Source organism: Ornithorhynchus anatinus, chromosome X3 (genome assembly GCF_004115215.2).
Source record: "Ornithorhynchus anatinus isolate Pmale09 chromosome X3, mOrnAna1.pri.v4, whole genome shotgun sequence".
In the NCBI taxonomy this organism is placed as follows: domain Eukaryota; kingdom Metazoa; phylum Chordata; class Mammalia; order Monotremata; family Ornithorhynchidae; genus Ornithorhynchus; species Ornithorhynchus anatinus.
Genome location: NC_041751.1, coordinates 22,523,910 through 22,546,302, shown reverse-complemented (window position 1 = coordinate 22,546,302; position 22,393 = coordinate 22,523,910). Strand labels below are relative to the sequence as shown.

Below are 22,393 nucleotides of genomic sequence, written 5' to 3'. Positions count from 1 at the left end.
ACAACCTGATTACCTTGCTTCTACCCCAGTGCTTGGCACAGAGTAAGTTCTTAACAAATACCATAATTATTATGATTATTATAGCCACGCTAGGACTTAGGGATAAAGGCTGGGACAGATGACTTCTACTGGCTGAATGCCCCACTAATTAGTGTGCTAATAGGAGCTTCTACCTGCTCACGGAAATGCCACAATTCAAATTCTAGTTTTAAAAAAAAGGCTACTGGAAATAAGACTCAGGTGGAAAGGGAAGCTGTAAATGACATTTGCATATTTATTCAAGATAATGTGTACAGTGTTACTGAGATAGATGAAGAAATTCATATTTGAACACATACATGAAATTCTGGAACCTTGCCAACTCTGGATATGTTACTCCTGAAGACCTGCTTAATAATTCTAAAATGAAATCATAATTACTATTACTACTTAACATTCCAAATTCTTTTTCAGGCTCATAAGGGTCACAAATGTTCAAGCAGCTCATCTTACTGGACCATGAATTTCCATTCAATACATCTGCAGAGATAATAAAGAGAGACAGAACAAAAAAAATGTTTCAGCCACAGCTATAATTTAGTCTTTTTTGGTTTCAGCCATAACAAGACAAAAGTATGATGGGTTTAATGAGAGCAGTTTTTAAACATTTTCCTTTGTTTCTTGTTTCATTTGATTTTTTTTTTGTGACCACTCCTCCACTTCTATCCCTGCCCCTGCTTAAAAGAAAATCAACAGTTTATAAGACCGGTGCCACCGGCAGTCAATTTCAAAGACATGGTTGATCCACCTGTTTTTACCTCATTTTGGCTCTTGCTTTGGCTGTACCGGTCGGACTGTAGTTAACATGCATTCAGGGTTTAAGTATGCAAAGCCAGAGTAGTATGCAGCCTGTCATAAATTGCTTATTAAGAAATTTCCAAGTCTGAGCATTGGTGAGATTTAAAGAAACCCTGTTTGTCCAATTCTTCCAAGTATTTGCTCTTAAATGCCTACTCTTGTTGGGAAGCAGCATGGATTGGAGGGAAAAGCACGAGACAAGGTCAGGACACCTGAGCTTGACTCCCACTTCTTTCGTGGGCCTGCTGTGTGATCTGACCAAGTCACTTAATTTTTTTGTGCCTCAGTTCCCTCATCTGTAAAATGAGGGTAAGGTACCAGTTGCCCCCTCCATCTTAGGTTTTGAGCCCCATGTGGGATAGGGACTGTGTCCAATTGGATTATATATAACATAGTAAGTGCTTAATAGATACCACTATCATTAGAAAGGGAAATCTGGTTTTCCAAGATAAAACTAAAACTGGAAAGATTTTTCCTGAATTTCTTTTCTTCTGTAGGGTAATGTTGTTAACTTTATAGGTGCATAAAGAGAAAAGGCAAATCTGACATAGCATTTGCCCTGAAACATTCCAGTAAGAGCTGTTGTCATGGCTTGAATATAAACATTTAGCAACGAAACTACTTTATCAATCTACATTCCCAAGCTCAGCACTTTGGAGGAAATGGGCAGCTTAACAAACATTCATTTTTGCTGAGCAATTTAGAACCCAAAATAAAACATTATTGCATCAACAGCACAGACAAAACTCCGAATACATTTGCTCAATTTTGTGAGCCTTGAACAGCAAAATGAGTACAGCTGAGATCTATGACATCAAGATAATAATGATAATGGTGGTATTTGTTAAGTGCTTACTATGTGCCAGGCACTGTACTAAATTCTGGGATTGATAGAAGCAAATCGAATTGGACCCAGTCCCTGTCCCATATGGGACTCACAGTCTTAATCCCCATTGGATAGAAGACATAAAAGAGGCACAGAGAAGTGAAATCGCCCAAGGTCACACAGGAGACAAACAGTGGAGCTGAGATTAGAACTCAGCCTAGTGAATAGTGCACAGGCCTGGAAGTCAGAAGGACCTGGGTTCTAATCCCAGTCTGCCACTTGTCCTCTGTGTAACCTTGGGCAAGTCACATAACTGCTCTGTGCCTCTGTAAAATGGGGATTAAGACTGTGAGCTCTATGTGGGACAGGGACTGTGTCCAACCTGATTTCTTTGTACGCATTTCAGTGCTTAGCAGTGCCTGGAACATAGTAAATGCTTAACACTACAATAAAAAAGATGTTCTTGGGTATTAGGCAATAGGGTTTATGATAATCACAGTGGTACAATGATTTTTATATGGTGAAGTAGGGGAAAAATGTCAGGGGAGGATTCCCAATAAAGTAGAAAGGCCTGAGAGCTTCTTATGACCTTTTTTTTAATACAGGGAAAATGTGTGTCTGATTTAATTAATGTACTGAAACCCCATTCACCATCTCTAGGAAACTTGTAGAACACAAAAAATAATAGTCCAAAATATTATGCCCAGGAACTTCTTAGAATTTTTTTTAATTTTAGCTATGTGCATACATAATCTTCTCTGTTATAATGCAGTGTTTATTCAGATTTTAAAATTGTCCATCAGGTTCAAAGATGGCTATATTGATGGTGAGTTTTCATCAGTCTATGCAAATGTGGCTTATCAAACCAATTCACGACATACCACCCCTTCTGCATCATATGCATGTATAAATTGTCTCTTGCTTCATTACCGAATTGGCGATCCACAATCTTTTGCAGTTCAATCTCGTCGAAGCTTTTGGTTACCCCCTTTCTAATTGATGTATGCCAGACTAATCTGTAGCCGTAGTAATAATAACAACATTTACTGAACCCCCACTGTGTGTTATACAATTCGTTCATTCATTCGATCGTATTTATTGAGTGCTTACTATGTGCAGAGCACTATACTAAGTGCTTGGAAAATACAATTCAACAACAAAAAGAGACAACAATAAAGCAGCGTGGCTTAGTGGAAAGAGCCCGGGCTTGGGAGTCAGAGGTCATGGGTTCTAATCCTGACCCCACCACTTGTCTGCTGTGTGACCTTGGGCAAGTCACTTAACTTCTCTGGGCCTCAGTTACCTCATCTGTAAAAATGAGAATTAAAAAATGTGAGCCCCACGTGGGACAATCTGATTACCCTGTATCTACCCCAGCACTTAAAACAGTGTCCTGCACATAATAAGCACTTAAAAATACCATTATTATTATTATTATTATTATTAATGATGATGTATCGAGTGCTTGGGAAGTATGAAAGAAACACAAAAAGCTTATACTCTAATGAAAGAGACAGGAGTAAACATATTTACAGAGTAACACAAATGAAGAATTGAATGTGGAATTGAATAATAATGATGGTATTTGTTAAGCACTTACTGTGTGCCAAGCGCTGGGATAGATACAAGGTTAATAAGTGCAGAGGATGGATATAAATATATAAATGCTAGAAATGGCTGATTGGTTTCCATGTCTTGGAATGCTAGGAATGAATTGAGGAAGATTTGTTGAATCGGGTAGAATTTTAGGAGGGCTTTGAATATAATAATAATAATAATAATAATAATGTTGGTATTTGCTAAGCGCTTACAGTGCTAAGCGGAGCACTGTTCTAAGTGCTGGGGGAGATACGGGGTAATCAGGTTGTCCCACTTGAGGCTCACAGTCTTAATCCCAATTTTTACAGATGAGGGAACTGAGGCACAGAGAAGTAAGTGACTTGCCCACAGTCACACAGCTGACAAGTGGCAGAGCTCGGATTCAAACCCATGACCTCTGACTCCCAAGCCCGTGCTCATTCCACTGAGTCACGAAGACTGACAGAGGGGTGGAGGGAGTTTCTATCAAGAGAACAGAGTCAGTCAGTGGAAGGAGGCAGGAAAGTCAAAAGTGAGGTAAAGATAGAAGATTGGCTTGGGAGAAATAAAGAGAGTGAGTTGGCGAGTAGGGGTGAAGAAAGCAGGCATCGAAGGTGGGGTGAGTTAATTTTTTTATGGTATTTGTAAAGCAGTTACTATGTTTCAGGAACTTGTTTAAGCACAAGTTAGTCAGGTTAGACACAGTTCATGTCCCAGATGGGGCTCACAGTCTTAATCTCCATTTTACAGGTAAGGTAACTGAGGCACAGAAAAGTGAAGTGACTTGTCCAAGGTCACATAGCAGATGTGGCAGAGCTGGGATTAGAAACCAGGTCCTTCTGACTCCCAGGCCTGTGCTCTATCCACTAGGCAACACAGCTTCTAGAGAGTCTTAAGCCGGATTTCGAGGAGTTTTTGCTTGAGGCGGAGGGATACAGGAAACCAGTAAAATGTTTTGAAAGAAGAGAGATGTGTGAATGGTGATGCCTCGAGAAGGGGAACCACGCAACAACATGAAACACTGATTGGAGTTTGGTGGGAGAAAGAGTCTTGGGACAGGGACACAAGCAAGAAGGATGACACAAGAGAGAGGCCATGGTATGACCAGAGCTTTTTTCCACGGTAGTAGCCTTTTGGGTAGAGACAAATAGGCAGATTAATGAGATGATGCCTTCTGCTATTGTCTCCCTACCATTTGTGTCTATGCTAACGACGTTCGAGGTTTGGCACTGCAGTGTCTTTAAAGTGTATCCTCCCTGTTAACCGCATCTCTATTTCAACTCATCCTCATCATCCTGCAAGGTGAAGGGATGTGGCAATGAGCCGGCATCCCTAGAGAAGCAGCAAGACCTAGTCAGAGGACCTGGGTTCTAATCTGGGCTCTGCCACTTATTATTTGTTAAGTGTTTTGTGAAGTGCTTACTTTGTGCCAGGCACTATTCTAAGTGCTGGGGTAAATACAAGCAAATCGGGCTGGACACAGTCCCTGTCCCACATGGGGCTCATAGTCTCATTCCCTATTTTACAGATGAGGTAACTGAGGCCCAGAGAAGTGAAGTGACTTGTCCAAGGTCTGTGGCCTCAGTTACCTCATCTGGAAAATAGAGATTAAGACTGTGAGCCCCACGTGGGACAACCTGATTACCCTGTATCTACACCAGCGTTTAGAGCAGTGCTTGGCATATAGTAAGCACTTAACAAATACCATTCATTCAATAGTATTTATTGAGCGCTTACTATGTGCAGAGCACTGTACTAAGCGCTTGGGATGAACAAGTCGGCAACAGATAGAGACAGTCCCTGCCGTTTGACGGGCTTACAGTCTAATCGGGGGAGACGGATAGACAAGAACAATGGCACTAAACAGCGTCAAGGGGAAGAACATCTCGTAAAAACAATGGCAACTAAATAGAATCAAGGCGATGTACAATTCATTAACAAAATAAATAGGGTAACGAAAATATATACAGTTGAGCGGACGGGTACAGTGCTGTGGGGATGGGAAGGGAGAGGTGGAGGAGCAGAGGGAAAAGGGGAAAATGAGGCTTTAGCTGCGGAGAGGTGAAGGGGGGATGGCAGAGGGAGTAGAGGGGGAAGAGGAGCTCAGTCTGGGAAGGCCTCTTGGAGGAGGTGATTTTTAAGTAAGGTTTTGAAGAGGGAAAGAGAATCAGTTTGGCGGAGGTGAGGAGGGAGGGCGTTCCAGGACCGGCGGGAGGACGTGACCCAGGGGTCGACGGCGGGATAGGCGAGACCGAGGGACGGCGAGGAGGTGGGCGGCAGAGGAGCGGAGCGTGCGGGGTGGGCGGTAGAAAGAGAGAAGGGAGGAGAGGTAGGAAGGGGCAAGGTGATGGAGAGCCTTGAAGCCTAGAGTGAGGAGTTTTTGTTTGGAGCGGAGGTCGATAGGCAACCACTGGAGTTGTTTAAGAAGGGGAGTGACATGCCCAGATCGTTTCTGCAGGAAGATGAGCCGGGCAGCGGAGTGAAGAATAGACCGGAGCGGGGCGAGAGAGGAGGAAGGGAGGTCAGAGAGAAGGCTGACACAGTAGTCTAGCCGGGATATAACGAGAGCCCGTAATAGTAAGGTAGCCGTTTGGGTGGAGAGGAAAGGGCGGATCTTGGCGATATTGTAGAGGTGAAACCGGCAGGTCTTGGTAACGGATAGGATGTGTGGGGTGAACGAGAGGGACGAGTCAAGGATGACACCGAGATTGCGGGCCTGCGGGACGGGAAGGATGGTCGTGCCATCCACGGTGATGGAGAAGTCTGGGAGCGGACCGGGCTTGGGAGGGAAGATGAGGAGCTCAGTCTTGCTCATGTTGAGTTTTAGGTGGCGGGCAGACATCCAGGTGGAGACGTCCCGGAGGCAGGAGGAGATGCGAGCCTGAAGGGAGGGGGAGAGGACAGGGGCGGAGATGTAGATCTGCGTGTCATCTGCGTAGAGATGGTAGTCAAAGCCGTGAGAGCGAATGAGTTCACCGAGGGAGTGAGTGTAAATGGAGAACAGAAGAGGGCCAAGAACTGACCCTTGAGGAACTCCAACAGTTAAAGGATGGGAGGGGGAGGAGGCTCCAGCGTAGGAGACCGAGAATGATCGGCCAGAGAGGTAAGAGGAGAACCAGGAGAGGACAGAGTCCGTGAAGCCAAGGTGAGATAAGGTACGGAGGAGGAGGGGATGGTTGACAGTGTCAAAGGCAGCAGAGAGGTCAAGGAGGATCAGAATGGAGTAGGAGCCATTGGATTTGGCAAGAAGGAGGTCATGGGTGACCTTAGAGAGAGCAGTCTCGGTAGAGTGGAGGGGACGGAAGCCAGATTGGAGGGGGTCTAGGAGAGAATGGGAGTTAAGGAATTCTAGGCATCGATTGTAGACGACTCGTTCTAGGATTTTGGAAAGGAAGGGTAGTAGGGAGATAGGACAATAACTGGAGGGGGAAGTGGGGTCAAGAGCGGGTTTTTTTAGGATGGGGGAGACGTGGGCGTGTTTGAAGGCAGAGGGGAAGGAGCCCTTGGAGATTGAGTGGTTAAAAATAGAAGTTAAGGAAGGGAGGAGGGCAGGGGCGATGGTTTTAAGAAGGTGAGAGGGAATGGGGTCCGAGGCGCAGGTGGAGGGGGTGGCACTTGCGAGGAGGGAGGAGATCTCCTCTGAGGATACTGCAGGGAAGGATGGGAAAGTAGGGGAGGGGGTTGTTGGGGGGGGAGGGGAGAGGCGGAGGGGTGACTTTGGGGAGCTCAGACCTGATCGTGTTGATTTTCGTGAGGAAATAGGTGGCCAGATCATTAGGGGTGAGAGATGGGGGAGGGGGAGGAACAGGGGGCCTAAGGAGAGAGTTAAAGGTCCGGAACAATCGGCGGGGGTGACGGGCATGGGTGTCGATGAGGGAGGAGAAGAAGCTTTGCCTGGCGGAGGAGAGGGCAGAGTTAAGGCAGGAAAGGATAAATTTGAAGTGTGTGAGGTCGGCTTGGTGCTTGGACTTTCGCCAGCGGCGCTCAGCAGCTCGAGCATAGGAGCGTAGGAGGCGGACGGAGGAGGTGATCCAGGGCTGTGGGTTAGTGGCGCGAGAGCGGCGGAGGGAAAGGGGGGCGAGAGAGTCGAGATCAGTAGTGAGGGTGGAGTTGAGAGCGGAGACCTGATCGTCGAGAGTGGGAAGAGAGGACAGGGCGGCAAGGTGAGGCGAGATGCTATTGGAAAGACGGATGGGATCGAGAGAGCGGAGGTCTCTGTGGGGCAGTAGCGAAGATTTGCAGGGGGAGGGAGTGTGAGAGATGAGGCAGGTGAGAAGGTTATGGTCCGAGAGAGGTATTATTATCATTGGGGTGGTTTTGAAGGTAGCCCTGGGTGACTGTGAAAGGTAGCCCATGCTGAGGTGGTTTGAAAGGTAGCCCATTTGGGGTTACTTGAAAGGAAACCCATTTGGGTGGTTTGAGAGATAACCCAAGGAGACAAGTGGTGTCTCCTTCTCGGTTTTAACAGTTGCCAGAAGTTGGGTGCATGTTAACCTGTGTGCTCATCGCTAATTAATCTAGGAAAAGCTTTGCACTCTGTAGATTATCTCTCGCAATTCACTGTACTATAATCTTAATAAATCTGCTTCTATTACCAATAACCTTCGAGCCTGTGAATCCATTCCCAACCCTCCAGTTCGCAAGCTCAAGAGTTACCCAGCGGCTGTCTCTGCCCAGTGATGCAAATATGGTACACAGGGGTGCTGATGGAACTTTGGGGGGTGGCTTGGGGTTGCAGAGGATGAGAAGAAAGGCAAAGGGGAGTCACAAGGTTTAAAAGATCTGAGGGGAGGGTGGGACAAGTAACAGGAATGCAAATTTCAGTTGTAGGTACAGATAGATACAAATATAGTGTTTTTAGCATAGGCTTTAAAGCACTCGATCATCTTGCCCCCATCCAACTTGCCTCCTTAATTTCCTACTACATCTCACCCCTCACACTTCACTCCTCTAATGCCAACCTACTCACTGTATCTCGATCTCGTCAGTCTCGCTTCCGACCCCTCATCCACGTTCTGCCTCTGGCCTGGAATGCCCTCCCTCTTCATATATGTTAGATGGTCATTCTCCCCACCTTCAAAGCCTTATTAGAAGCACATCTCCTTCAAGAGGCCTTTCCTAAGTCCTTACTTCCTCTTCTCCCACCCCCTTCTGTGTTGTCCTTGCATTTTTATTCACCCTCCTTCACCCCCACAGCACTTATGTACTTATCTGTAATTTATTTATTTATATTAATGTCCATCTTCCCCACTAAGCTCCTTGTGGGCAGATAACGTCTACCAACTCTGTTATGTTGTGCTCTCCCAAGCACTTAAACAGTGCTCCTCACACAGAAAGAGCTCAATAAATACTACAGATCGATCGATTGATAGGAACTCTGCAGAGCTATCCAAGACAGGAAAGGAATATCTTTATCCATGCAGGAATCAATAAATCGAGCAAGTCAGAGGCAGCAAAGTCACCAAAAGCTAGCAATAGGAGGGAGAAGGCAGCAAAGCAGAAGATATGGTTTCGGTACAAAATAAATGTACTTTAGGCTTTAGAGATTGGCATGAGTATATGCACCAATATCCCAGTTCAGAAATTAGTTTTTGGAAATAAGCAAGACTATTGGAAAGCTTCATGAACTCTTCATCATCCCTAGGATACTTTTTAGGCCCCTAAAGCAGTCATTTACTAAACACTTTTCCCCTTGGCCATGAAGTGTTCATTTAGCTCTTAAGGTGTCCAATTTACTCAGGAAATAGGAAAGGCCTCATGCGAATCATCATATGTCCTCTTCATAATGTAATCAGGCAACATAATTTTGGTGCTGCCTCCTCCATACATGAGGTTCTCTGGAAAGGTAACATTCTGAGTTCCAATTTCCAGAACGCACTAGCTACATGTCACTGTGACCTAGATTGTGCTTTGTGTTTGTGTATATTTGCTCAGGCAATCATCCTTTCAAGTATTTTAGATCCTAATAACCGCAACTACCTCTCGTCCTTTCTATTTCTCTAAGGTAATTATTCGATTTGCATTTTTCTCTTTAGAATCCTGAGGCAGATGAGAGTGAATATAGTGATTCAGAACAGTAGCAATATTATTTTTCCAATTTCTGAAATACTTTTCACATTTCTTCCCAACAATAACTTGGATGTTGTAGTAATTAAACCAGTTGGTGCAATGTGAATTGTGTTTTAGTCATACTCTCATCTTCCTTTCCCATACAGATGACAATCACAATCATCTTATAGGCCCAACTGTTTTTGTTTTTCCTAATGATATTTGTTGAATGCTTATCATTGTCAAGCACCATTCTAAGCACTAGGTAGATACAAGCTAATCAGGTCAGACAAAGTCCCTGTTCCCATGGGGTTCACTGTCTAAGGAGGAGGGAGAACGGATATTGAATCCCCATTTTAGAGTTGAGGAAACTGAGGCCCTGAGAAGTTAAGTCACTTGCTCAAAATCACCCAGCAGACAAGTGGTGGAGCCAGGATTAGAACCCAGGTCCTCTGACTCCCAGGCCTGTTTTCTTTCCACTAGGCCACACTGCTTCCCATATTCATACACACAGACATGTACATAGATGTATATAACCATAGACACACATGTGCGAGCACACACGCACAATATGCAGCAGGATTTTTTAGGTTAGAATATATACAAATGCACACATATATAAAGGGAAAGTGTCATCATCTGGGGTGTCATTTGAGAGGGCTTTGATTGACTCCCAGATGATGACTGACTGTCTTGTCTTATGCCGTCGAGTCGTTTCCGACCCATAGCAGTGCCATGGACGCATCTCTCCCAGAACACCCCACTCTCCATCTGCAATCGTTCTGGTAGTGGATCCATAGAGTTCTCTTGGTAAAAATACGGAAGAGGTTTGCCACTGTCTCCTTCTGCATGGTAAACCTGAGCCTCCACCCTCGACTCTCTCTCATGCCGCTGCTGCCCAGCATGGGTGAGTTTTGACTTGTAGCCGATGGCCTTCCACTCACTAGCCACTGGCCAAGCTAGGAATGGAATGGGTAGGCTTCTGCTTGACTCTCCCTCCCATAGCCAAGACTGGTAAAGTACTGGAAACTCTCCAGTGTGAAACTGAGAGGGGATGACTGACTGGGAAGGTTGGAAAAGGTAGGAAAGTGTGCAGAGTATACATCTCCTTTCCTGTTCACAGATCCTATAGTGATTTTTTCCCAACTAGTGCTCTCCTGGGCGCTGAGGGAGTAGACCTGTGGTGAAAATGGCAAGAGGAGTACTGGTAACTGTTAACTTTCTTCCTCTTGATCCAACGAGGGTCATCTCCAGAGAGCAGCCTGATGGCCAGGCTAACCTTCAGCCTCTTACTTTATCTTTGAGACTACTCTACTCCCTAGTCTTTCTCTTTTCCCCCTACTTCCAACGCAGTGACCTAAATAATAATACTACAACTACTAATAACAATTATGGTATTTGTTAAGCACTTACTATGTGCCAAGCACTGTTCTAAGCACTGGGGTAGGTACAAGATAATCAGGTTGTCCCATGTGGGGATCACATAATCCCCCTTTTACAAATGAGGGAACTGAGGCACAGAGAAATTGAATGACTTGCCCAAAGTCACACAGCTGATGAGTGGCAGAGATGGGATTAGAACCCATGACCTCTGACTCCTAAGCCTGTGCTCTTTCCACTAAGCCATGTTGCTTCTGTATCCAGTTCCTCTACATCTGAACCCCCAAGGAGTAGCCTTTTTCAGAATCTGGGATCTAGGGCATGGCTGCCTCTTCTTTTTTTCCTCTTAGCCGCTGCTGTCATGCTGAATCAAGGCATAGGTGTCATCTGAGTGAGTTGGTATTTGGTATTTGTTAAGCACTTACATGCTGAGCCCTGTTCTAAGCGCCAGGTGTCCTGTGTTTGTGTGTATGTGTATGTGTTTCCAATCCACTGAGAAATGGGCAAAGTGCAATCTTTAATTAATTCTCCAGAGCAGCTCTGCATACACTGGAGTCTGAATAAAGTCTACTGAATGAATGAATGATGCTGGTTTTACTGTCGACTCTTTGTCTCACAATCCTTATGAAGCCTCTGCTCAAAAAGAGCCATCCCTTTCTTGAATACAGCATGAAGTACTGGATTTCTGCTGCTGATGTCTCGCAGTTTACAACTGAGATAAGATACCTTCTATGGTTTTATTTTCCTGGGCACCTTGCTTTCAGTTTCCCAATCTCAGCTCTCCATATAGCAGTATCCAGTACAGAGATGTAGCATGGTGTAGTGGATAGAGCACGGGCCTGGGAGTTAGAAGGTCAAGGGTTCTCATCCTGGCACTGCCACTTGTCTGCTGTGTGACCTTTCATTCAATAGTATTTATTTATTGAGCGCTTACTATGTGCAGAGCACTGTACTAAGCGCTTGGAATGAACAAGTCGGCAACAGACCTCAAGCAAGGCACTTCATTTCTCTGTGCCTCATCTGTAAAATGAGGAGCCACATGTGGGATAGGGACTGTGTTCAACCAGATTTGTATCAACCCCAGTGCTTAGTGCCTGGTACATAGTAAATTCTTAACAAATACCATAATTATTATTATGATTATAATAATTATTATGTTCCTCCCAGTGAAGCAAAAATGAGTGTAGAATTGTGCATGTGTCTGGAACTCTTTCTTTGGAGCTGTTTCTTTTTCCTCTGTCTCTGCCTTACCTCTGTCATTTTCTCTTTCTCTGACTAGTTTCTGTTTTCCTTTTTTCCTTTTTTCTTCCTCATTAATTTTGGACCACTGGCTCATCCCATGAAAACCTCATCCCTCAGAATACCCAGCCCTATTCCACTTGGCGCTTCAGAAAGATGATCTTTTTAGGATGGGCTTCACCATAACATATATGACTTCTGGTGTTGGCTCCAGGGAAAGATTGTGTGTGTATGTGTGGGGAGGGTATATGTGTGGGTTAGGGATGGTGGGGGGTGTTAGGTGAATGAATGTCTCAATCAATCAATCATATTTATTAGGTACCTAATGTCTCGATCAATCAATCATATTTATTAGGTACCTACTGTGTGCAGAGCACTGCTTGGGAGAGTCAAAGACACAATCCCTCAAGGAGTTCACAACCTAAAGATGTGAGGCATAATAATTTACAGGTAGGAGGAGAAAGAGTATATAGAGATGGATAGGTGAATACATAGATGCCTCATTAGTAGACTACATAAATCAGTATGTACAAAACTGTTATGAATAGCTTGGAGAACACAGTGCTGAAGGGCTAATTAGAAGGGTCTGAGTGGGAAGGAGAAAAAATGATTGGGCAAAATCTCCTGGAGGAGGTGGAATTTCAGGAAGAGCTTTGAAAATGGGGAAATCAGTGGTGTGGTGGATTGGAAAGTGGCGGGAGTTCAATGCAGGAGAAGGGTGAAGGCAAGGACTCAGAGGTACGAGAGTTTAGAATGAAGTGCAGTGAAAAGGTGAGCTAGGGAGCAACCGAGAATACAACTGAGGTGTAGTGGGAGAGCACTGCTATTAAGAGGAAGAAAGTTGATGGAGTCCCTCAAAGCCAATGGCCAAGGGTTTCTGCATATGTAGAGGAATGGATTAACCATTGAAGTTTTAGAGGACGGGAGAGATGCGTAAAGAACAACAATGCAGAAAAATAATCTGGCAGCAGTGTGAAGTATGGACTGCAGAGGAGAGAAGCTGGAGACAGGGTAGGTGCATGTGTATGACTAAAATAGAGGCTGGAGTTGACTAGCAGTCCCTCTGTGGATGTGAGGGTTTGTGGCTGAGTAGGTTCATCTGTGTGGCCGGTTGGTTAAGCCTTTTGGGGTGGGAACAGGGGTAAGGGGGTGGCCCTTTCTCCATCGCTCTAATCTTGGACAATGTTGGATAATCAAGTTTCAACCAGTGGGGAGGTGGGGATAGAAGGTAGACTGTCACTTGGATTAGCAGGGTAAACAATCAATATTGATTGCATTCTGAGAAAGATGGTGATAGTTGATCGGGGCAATAAGGGACAATTCTATAAGGAGACATCATCTGATCAGCTGAAGTCTGGGCTCAGACCAAAATACAGACTGGGATAACAGCCAAATATATGGCTGGGAAGCCAGGAGAATATCTATCATGTTTGTTTTTTTTTGGCAGTAGGCTATTAATCTCCTCTGTGCATGTGGTGACTAATGCTTGAGATGAAAAAGTCTATGAGATCAGGGACATATTAACTATTGGGGAAGCCAGAGTTTTACCCACTTCTGGTACAAGGGGATAAATGATAAGATATCCTGCGTGCTTCCAGGGGTTGGGTGGTTGGTCAAATCTTTGAGAGGATCCTAGAAGAAATTGTTCTTTTTGCCTGGGATGCCTACAGGCCTCCTCCTTGTCCCAAGTAGGAGCGTTTGAAGACAAAGAGTGGGTGGAGTTGAAGTTTGTGTAGTAATTTAAGTTAAGGAGCAGTACCCTTCATTGCTGGAGAATATTAATATATGTTCTACATTTTGGAGAGTTCAAGTTAACTGGTCTAGTCCTTGAGAGATTTACTAATAGAAATTTTGTAGCTATAGCAGCCATAGCCCTGTCCCCCACAATGGCTCAGCTCTCTGCAGTTTCGCATTTCTTCTTGCCTTCAAGACATCTCTTCTTGGATGTTCACTCATCACCTCAAGCTTTATCTTCCCAACCAAACCCTGTCCTCCCCCTGACTTCCTCATCACTTTAGACGGCACCACCATCCTTCCTGTCTCACAAGCCTGTATCCTTGAGTCCTTGGGGTTATCCTTGAGTCCTCTCTCTCATTCAAGCCACATCAATTTATCACTAAATCTTGTTGGTCCCACCTTCACAACATCATTAAAATCTGCCCTTTCCTCTCCATCCAAACTGCTTCCATATTAATACAGTCACTCATCCTATCTGGCCTGGCTTACTGCATCATCCTCTTTGCTGACCTCCCAGCCTCCTGTCTCTCCCCTCTCCAGTCCATACTTCATTCTGCCACCCAGATCATTTTTCTACAGAAATGTTCAGGACATGTCACCCCACTCCTCAAACACTCCAGTGGTTGCCTATCCACCTCTGCATCTAACAAAAACTCCTCACCACTGGCTTTAAAGCACTCCACCACCTTGCCCCCACTTACCTCACCTCATTACTCCCCTACAACTCAGTTCTCATACTTCACTCCTCTAGCGCTAACCTGTTCAACTGTGCCTCGGTCTCACCTATCCCGCTGCCCGTGCCTGGCCCACATCCTGCCTCTGGCCTGGAATGCCCTCCCTTCTCAAATTCGACAATTACTCTTCCCCCACTTCAAAGTCTTAATGAAAGCACTTCTCCTGCAACAGGCCTTCACAGACTAACCCCCTGCCCTTCATCTTTTCCTACTCCCTTCTGCATCACCCTGACTTGCTCCCTTTGTTCTTCCCCCACCCAGTCTCTCAACACTTATATACACATCTGTAATTTATTTATTTGCATTGATGTCGGTTTCCCCCCTCTACACTGTAAGCTCATTGTGGGCAGGGAATGTGTCTGTTTATTGTTGTATTGTACTATTCCAAGTGCATAGTACAGTGCTCTGCACACAGTAAGCACTCAATAAATACGATTGACTGACTGAGTAGTTCTTTTAGCCAATACTATGCTTAGGAGAAAATGTCCAGCCACCAGAAAGAGGTGGAATGGAGAGCAATCCATGGGGAAATGGGGAGGGATAGCAATAATGTCTTCAAATAAAAGAGGTAAATCAGTGCTTTGGCCAACAAGCCTATGAAGTGTGAGCATTTTACATTGACCTTGGCCTAGAAAATTGAACTGTGTAGATATATTGAGCAAGGTACCTAGTAAAGCACTTTGAAATAGGAGTGCAGCATCATTTCTTCCACTACTCATGGTGTTTTTAGGCAGAAAGATCAAATGTTTTACTCTTTCAAAGTTTGACTGTAGTCAACCAGTGATTTAGGCACATCTTTAAACTTCAAGAGATTGACACCATACTTTACAAGAAGATTAAGATCAATCAAAGTGTACTGAATTTATGCCTGCACCCTCTGAAAAGACATGTGCCTTTCATTTTCAAAGGAATGTCGAAGAACTATGTGGTTGACTCAATTTTAAGAAGCACCAGAAGCATCAGAGTGTCAGACAGTTGGACGTAGCAATTTTTGTGGTATTTGTTAAGCACTTACTATGAGTCATGCACTAGATGCAAGATAATCATGTCGGATAAGCGTGTCAGATAATCATTTTGGGGGTAGATACAAGATAATCGTGTCAGGCACAGTCCCTGTCTCATGCAGGACTCAAAGTCTAAAGGGAAGGGAGAACAGATGCTTAATCCTCATTTTACAGGTGAGAAAAATATGGCAGAGGGAAGTTAAGTGACTTGCCTAAGACCACAGAGCAGGTAAGTGGTGGGGCAGGATTGGAGAAACCAGGATTTCTGACCCCCTAGGCTACTTTTATCATGGTACTTCATCATGTGATGAAGCATGTGAGACAAAATCCCTTGGTCACAGGTTTGCTGCCATGTATGAAGAAACATTTTCCCCTATGATTCCTCAGCCAAGTTTGATGGGGAAGCAGATTTATAATGTGGAGTAAAGTGACTTTTTGAGAAGGTAAACATAAGAACCTGAACACTGTCATTCCTGGGTTGAATCAACAGTCCATCCAGCCAGGTTTTTAGTCTCCGAAAGTGGCAATAAAAGACACCCACATTCATGATATTTATAGGGGTACTATCCACCACTGTTGGCCAGTTGGAGAGGTGTTGCTGCTAAGGATGGCAAGCATAATATGGAGGGGGTGATGGTGCTGGTGCTAATTGAAGCAGCATGGCATAATGGATAGAGCATGGGTCTGGGAATAAGAAGGTCATGGGTTCTAATCATTGATCACTTGTCTGCTGTGTGACCTTGGGCAAGTCACTTCTCCATGCCTCAGTGACCTCATCGTAAAATGGAGAGCGAGACTGTGAGCCCCAGGTGGGGCAGGGACTGTGTCCAACCCAATTTGCTTGTCTCCACCCCAGCACTTGCTACAGGGCCTGATACATAAGCGCTTAACAAATACCACCATTATTATTTTTATTATTAATGCAGTGGGAATGTGCTTACAATATCCTTTTGATTGATGGCAGCTAAGAACAAGGCTAATCTCCTTGCCAGCTACTGAGCCAACAAAAATGAGTAGATGAGAAAATATTGGGTGGTGAGAAAGGGTAAGAAAATATGAAGATGTGGAGCCAGTTAAAGACATAGGGATGGCCAAGCTGCAGGCAGGGAGTGCAGAGAGGGAATGAGGAAGGGAAAGAAGTGGGAAGGAAGGATGGGAAACCCTGGAAAATTTTCAAAGAGCAAGGGGGTCAGGGTAAGGGGAGGTGGGGAGGAAGGAAGGCAGGGTTTAGATTCATAGTCACAGGCATAGTCAATAAGAGGGGACGTCATACCTAAGGTGCTTTGTCAGGAAAGGAAGTTCATCAGCCTACTGTGGAACCCTTAAAGACCTTAACAAAATCACAAATCCATCCAGAATTCTCCCTGAGGGTCCTCATGTCTCCTTTCCTAAAACATCTTGATGATGATTATGGAGTATTTGTTAAGCGCTTTCTATGTGCCAAGCACTGGGGTAGATACAAGACAATCAAGTTGGACATAACCATGTCCCACGTGGGGTTCACAGACTAAGTAGGAGGGAGTTGGATTTAATCCCCATTTTGCAAATGAGGAAACTGTGACACAGAGAAGTTAAGTGCCTTGGCCAAGGTCACACAGCAGACAAGTGTCACAGCTGGGATTAGAACCCACAATCTCTGAATCTCAGGCCCATGCTCTTTCCACTAGGCCACATTATTTATCACCAAACCTTCCAACTCTCTTCTATCTCCCTCCTTCCATTCAATCAATCAATTAATCAATGATATTTAATGAGCTCTTAATCTATGCAGAGCACTGTACTAAGCGATTGGAAGAGTACAATTTAACAATATAACAAACACATTCCTTGCCCACAAAGTATAAAAAGGGGGAGAGAGACATGAATATGAATGAATGAATTATAGATAATTACATAAGTGTTGTGGGGCTGGGAGGGGAGATAAATAAAGGGGGTGTCAGGGTAATGCAGAAGGGAGTGAAGAAAAGGAAATGAGGGCTTAGTCAGGTAAGCATTCTTGGAGATGTACCTTCTTCAATAAGTGGGGAGAGTAATTGGCTGTTGGATATGGAGAGGGAGGGCGTTCTAGGTCAGAGGCAGGACATGGGCGAGGGGTCGGCAGGAAGATAGACGAGATCGAGGCACAGTGAGAAGGTTAGCACTGGAGGACCGAAGTGTGCAGGCTGGGTTATAGTAGGAGAGTAATGAGGTGAGGTAGGAGGGGGCAAGGTGACTGAGTGCTTTAAAGCCGATGGCGAGAAGTTTCCATTTGATGTGGAGGTGGATGGGTAACCATTGGAGGTTCTTGAGGAGTGGGGAAGGATGGACCAAACATTTTTGTAGAAAAATGATCCATGCAGTGGAGGGAAGTATGAACTGGAGTGGGGAGAGACAGGAGGCTAGAAGGTCAGAAAGGAGGCTGATGCAGTAATCCATCTAGGATAGGATGAGTATTAATGTGGAAGCAGTTTGGATAGAGAGGAAAGGGCAGATTTTCCTTTCATCTCTTTCCTACTATTCCTCTCCAAACTCCTTGAACGAGCTGTCTACGCCCGCTGTCTCAAGTTCCTCTCCTCCAATTCTGTCCTTGACTCCCTCCGATCACTTCCAAGAGGCCTTTCCTGACTAGGCCCTCATTTCCCCTATTCACCCTCCTTTCTGTGTCACCTGTGCACTGGATCTGTACCTCTTAAGCCCTTGATAGTCACCCCACCCTCAAACCCACAGCACCTGTGTACAGATCCTTGTACTATCCCATTGCCTCAAACTGTAATGTATCTTAATGTTTGCCTCCCCTTCTAAACTGTGAACTCCTTGAGGGCAGGGATCAAGTGTACCAGCTCTATTGTATTGTAATAATAATGATGATGATGATGATGGTATTCGTTAAGCCCTTACTATGTGCCAAGCACTGTTCTAAGCGCTGGGGTAGATACAAGGTAATGAGGTTATCCCAAGTGGGGCTCACAGTCTTAATCCCCATTTTCCAGTTGAGGGAACTGAGGCACAGAGAAGTGAAGTAACTTACCCAAGGTCACAAAGCGGACAAGTGGTGGAGCCGGGATTAGAACTCACATCCTACGACTCCCAAGCCCGTGCTCTTTCAACTAAGCCATACTGCTTCCCTACAGTTCCAAGCACTGAGTATAGTGTTCTGCATACAGTGAATGCTCAATGAAAACCACTAATTAATCAATTAGGGACCTATTAAAGGCTAGACAGCATCTTTGCCCTCAAAAAGATAATAATATGATTTCAAAATAGATCTGGCTATGTATGCTGAAATTCCCAAACTCTCCAGACTAGGCCCACTCTTTTCCATTGCCCTGACTTGCTCCCGTTGTTCTTCCTCACCCCCTCCCCCAGACCCCACAGCAGTGATGTACATATCTGTAATTAATTCATTTGTATTGATGTCTGTCTCCCCCTTCCAGACTGTAAGCTCACAGTGGGCAGGGAATGTGTCTGCTTATTGTTAATAATAATAATGTTGGTATTTGTTAAGTGCTTACTATGTGCACAGCACTGTTCTAAGTGCTGGGGTAGATACAGGATAATCAGGTTGTCCCACGTGAGGCTCACAGTCTTAATCCCCATTTTCCAGATGAGGTAACTGAGGCACTGAGAAGTTAAGTGACTTGCCCACAGTCACACAGCTGACAAGTGGCAGAGCCAGCATTCGAACCCATGACCTCTGACTCCCAAGCCCGCGCTCTTTCCACTGAGTCACGCTGCTTGAAGTGTACTTTCCCAAACAATACAGTGCTCTGCACACAGTAAGCATTCAATAAATACGATTGGAGAGCACAAGTATTTCCCCTCCCGTTTGAAGGCTGAGTAGTAAAGATCACTGAATGGAAGTCCACAGCTACTATAGAATGAGATACCCCCAGGACACTCATAAATATCATCATCCTTCATATTGGAATAATGATAATAATAATAATAATAATGGCATTTGTTAAGTGCTTACTATGTGCCAAGCACTGTTCTGAGCACAGGGTTGCTGATGGTGATGATTATCCATGAGTAAGATGGGTTAGAAAGACTGATCGCACCTGCTAAGCACAGATGACATGGGATTCTCTGTTATAAAAAATCAAGATGTTCAACATTAACTGGAGAAGATGTACTCTTAGTGCTTCAAGGTATTGTTAAACCTCTTTTGAGGTTTGCTATTCAAGTGGTCTGTTCAAGCTTATTTTTTCATAATTCCTGTGAAGTCTTTCAGAAACATCTTTATTCACTGAAGAGTATGTTGAAAATTAAAGCCCGTCTTCTTTAACTGGAATTTCGATGATTAATGTACTAACTCCGCAGATCTTAGGCTAAAACATGAGAACTCCAGTTTTCTTTATATGCTGCATTTTATCTGTTGAAACCGGCCAAGTGGACTAGGAAGAATTTGATGGAAATACTTTGGTAGATACACTTAAACAATGTTCTTTAGTATATACTTTGATTTTTATAGGGCTTCTTATTCTCAAAGTGCTTTCACTTTATGTGTTTCATTTTTGTCCTCACAACATCTCTGGAATTTCTTCCATTCAAGGCACTACCTTAAAACTAGGAGGACTTGAAAAAGAGTAGTGAAAGATTTCTTGTGCCAAGGCTATTTTTGCCAGCAGATGATCCATAATCCCATTTTAATCTCAGTAGGCTATATTAAACAAAAGCAGAAGCTCTGAATCTTGCAACAGATTAGCCCTGACCTCGCAGAAATCAGATTGACAAAGCAATCAGGTATACTTAAATTGCTAATTTAACTGCTAGACAGTGGGTTTTTTTGTTTTGTTTCGTTTTTTTAAACTGTAGATTGTAGAAAAAGGTTTTACTCAGAAGCTCAAGTGACTGGGCATAAAAGCAATGTGAAAAAAAGATCCCATAGAGATGTTTGAGAAACAGAATAATCTATTTAGCTGAGTTGCAGACACATTGCTTTAATTGAAAGGGACACACTCTGGGCTCCCAATCTGAGATCAGAGGAGGGCTGTTTTTCTGTGCCTTTCTACCCCAAAAAGTACCTACAGAAAAGCCAAGAAAAATAGATTCTTATAGAGACTCAGAGATGCTTCTAAGAGAGCTGAAACCCAGGGACCCATTTAGAGATGAATCTCGGCACTTGGAGTTAAAACCAGAATGCAACTCAAGATGCATTTATTAGTGGTATTTGTTAAGCACTTACTATGTGCCAGGCACTGTACTAAACTCGGGCTGATGGAAGTAAATCGGGTTGGACGCAGTCACTGTCCCGCATGGGGCTCACGGTCTTAATCCCCATTTTACAGATAAGGGAACTGAGGCACAGAGAAGCGAAGTGACTTGCCCGAGGACACACAGCAGACAAGTGGCAGAGCTGGATTAAAACTCAGGTCTTCTGACTCCCAGGACCACTAGGTCATGCTGCTTCTCAGATTCATTCATTCAATAGTATTTATTGAGAGCTTACTATGTGCAGGGCACTGTACTAAGCACTTGGAATGAACAAGTCAGCAACAGATAGAGACAGTCCCTGCCGTTTGATGGGCTTACAGTCTAATCAGGATGCCACCAGGGACAAATCCAGAGCCAAAAACTAAAGCCAGACCAAAACCAGAGACAGACCTGGAGTGGAGTGAGAAGAGGCTGCTTGGGGCCTTGGGACCTCAGTCTGCCTTCTTTCCATCCCCACCCCAGAAACACTGACCACTGTAGACCCAAACCCTGCCCTCTCCCAAGAGTGGAGAGTGGGTTAAGAATAGCTGTGTAAAATTTAGAACCCTGAGAATTTTCAGTTTACTGGACTAGGGATGGGAATGTAGGAAAAGGGAAGCAAGGCATCAACATGCTGTTCTGAGAAATCTACCAATTTTCCAATATTGATATGTTTGATTATCAGTTTTTGCATTGGTCTGCTCCTCCCCCAACCACCCTAGATTGGAAGTTCCTTGTGGGCAGGAACTGTCAGCAATTTATATCTCTTTTGTACATTCTCAAGCACCTAGTAGAGCTCTAGGCCCTTGTAGGTACTTAATAAATGTTTTTGATGATGGTTTTGATGATGAGAAAGACCTAAGCAGGAGAGAGAAGAGATGGACAGGCAGGTATAGAAAGACAGAGAGAGACAGACAAAGCAAATGTAAGGCAGTGACAGCAACAGAGAGGAGGATCCTTTCCCTCGACTTTCACTAATTTAAACTTATTTCTTTCCTCCTCCAAACTCATGCGATTAGCACCTGCAGCACTGTTTCTTTCTCCTTCTCTGACTTTATAAATCATCTAATAATTTTCTAAATAATTTGTGCTCATCAGTCTCCCGTTAGTCCATTAACTTCTTGAGGGAAGGGACCAGGTATCTGATCCAACTTTACTTGCCGAAGCAAGTGCTCAGTAGTACCGGGAGAACCAGCGTGGCTCAGTGGAAAGAGTACGGGCTTGGAAGTCAGAGGTCGTGGGTCCTAATCCCGGCTCCGCCGCTTGTCAGCTGTGTGACTTGGGGCAAGTCACTTCACTTCTTGGTGCCTTAGTTACCTCCCCCCAGAGTTTAGAACAGTGCTTTGCAAATATTAAGTGCTTAACAAATACCAAGATTATTATTATTATTACCATTGATTGACTGACTGAGTGGGACAAGGAGAGAAATTGAGATGGAAAGCCATGAAGATAGGAGGATTTTTTTCCCCTCCCACATCTATTCCTTCCCTTATCACTCCTATTTCATCCCCATCCCACTCCCCTGATCTTTCCACTCAATCAATGGCATTTATTGAATACTTACTGTGTGTAGAGTACTCTTCTAAATGCTTGGGAGAGTACAATAGAGTTTGTAGAGAAGCAAAAGTGTATAAGAATATTTGCATAGGTATCTGAGGAGGCAGGATGAGAATCTAAGTATTAGAAGGCATGGAGTCAAATGTATAGGTGATGCAGAAGGGAGGGAGAAGAGGGCGGGGAGATGAAAGGTTACACAGGGAAGGCTTCCTGGGGATATGATTTTAGAAGGGCTTTGACGATGGGGAGAGTCGTCGTCTGTTGGATATGAAGGGGGAAGG

At 44.4% G+C, this 22,393-nt stretch overlaps 1 protein-coding gene and 1 non-coding gene across 5 annotated transcripts in view; both read right to left on the bottom strand.

Moving 5' to 3' along the window:
* Positions 1–254: 254 nt before the first annotated feature.
* Positions 255–22,393, bottom strand: part of LOC103169698 — a 92,672-nt gene continuing 70,533 nt past the window's right edge. For all 4 annotated transcript variants that reach the window (XM_029053978.1, XM_029053979.1, XM_039910596.1 and 1 more), the window contains one exon: positions 255–519. The gene's annotated coding sequence lies outside the window, so the exon portion shown is untranslated. The remainder of the gene's footprint in view (positions 520–22,393) is intronic.
* LOC114807698 lies at positions 10,207–10,343 on the bottom strand. The gene has a single exon (XR_003755773.1). It is a non-coding gene; the product is annotated as a small nucleolar RNA SNORA7 (small nucleolar RNA).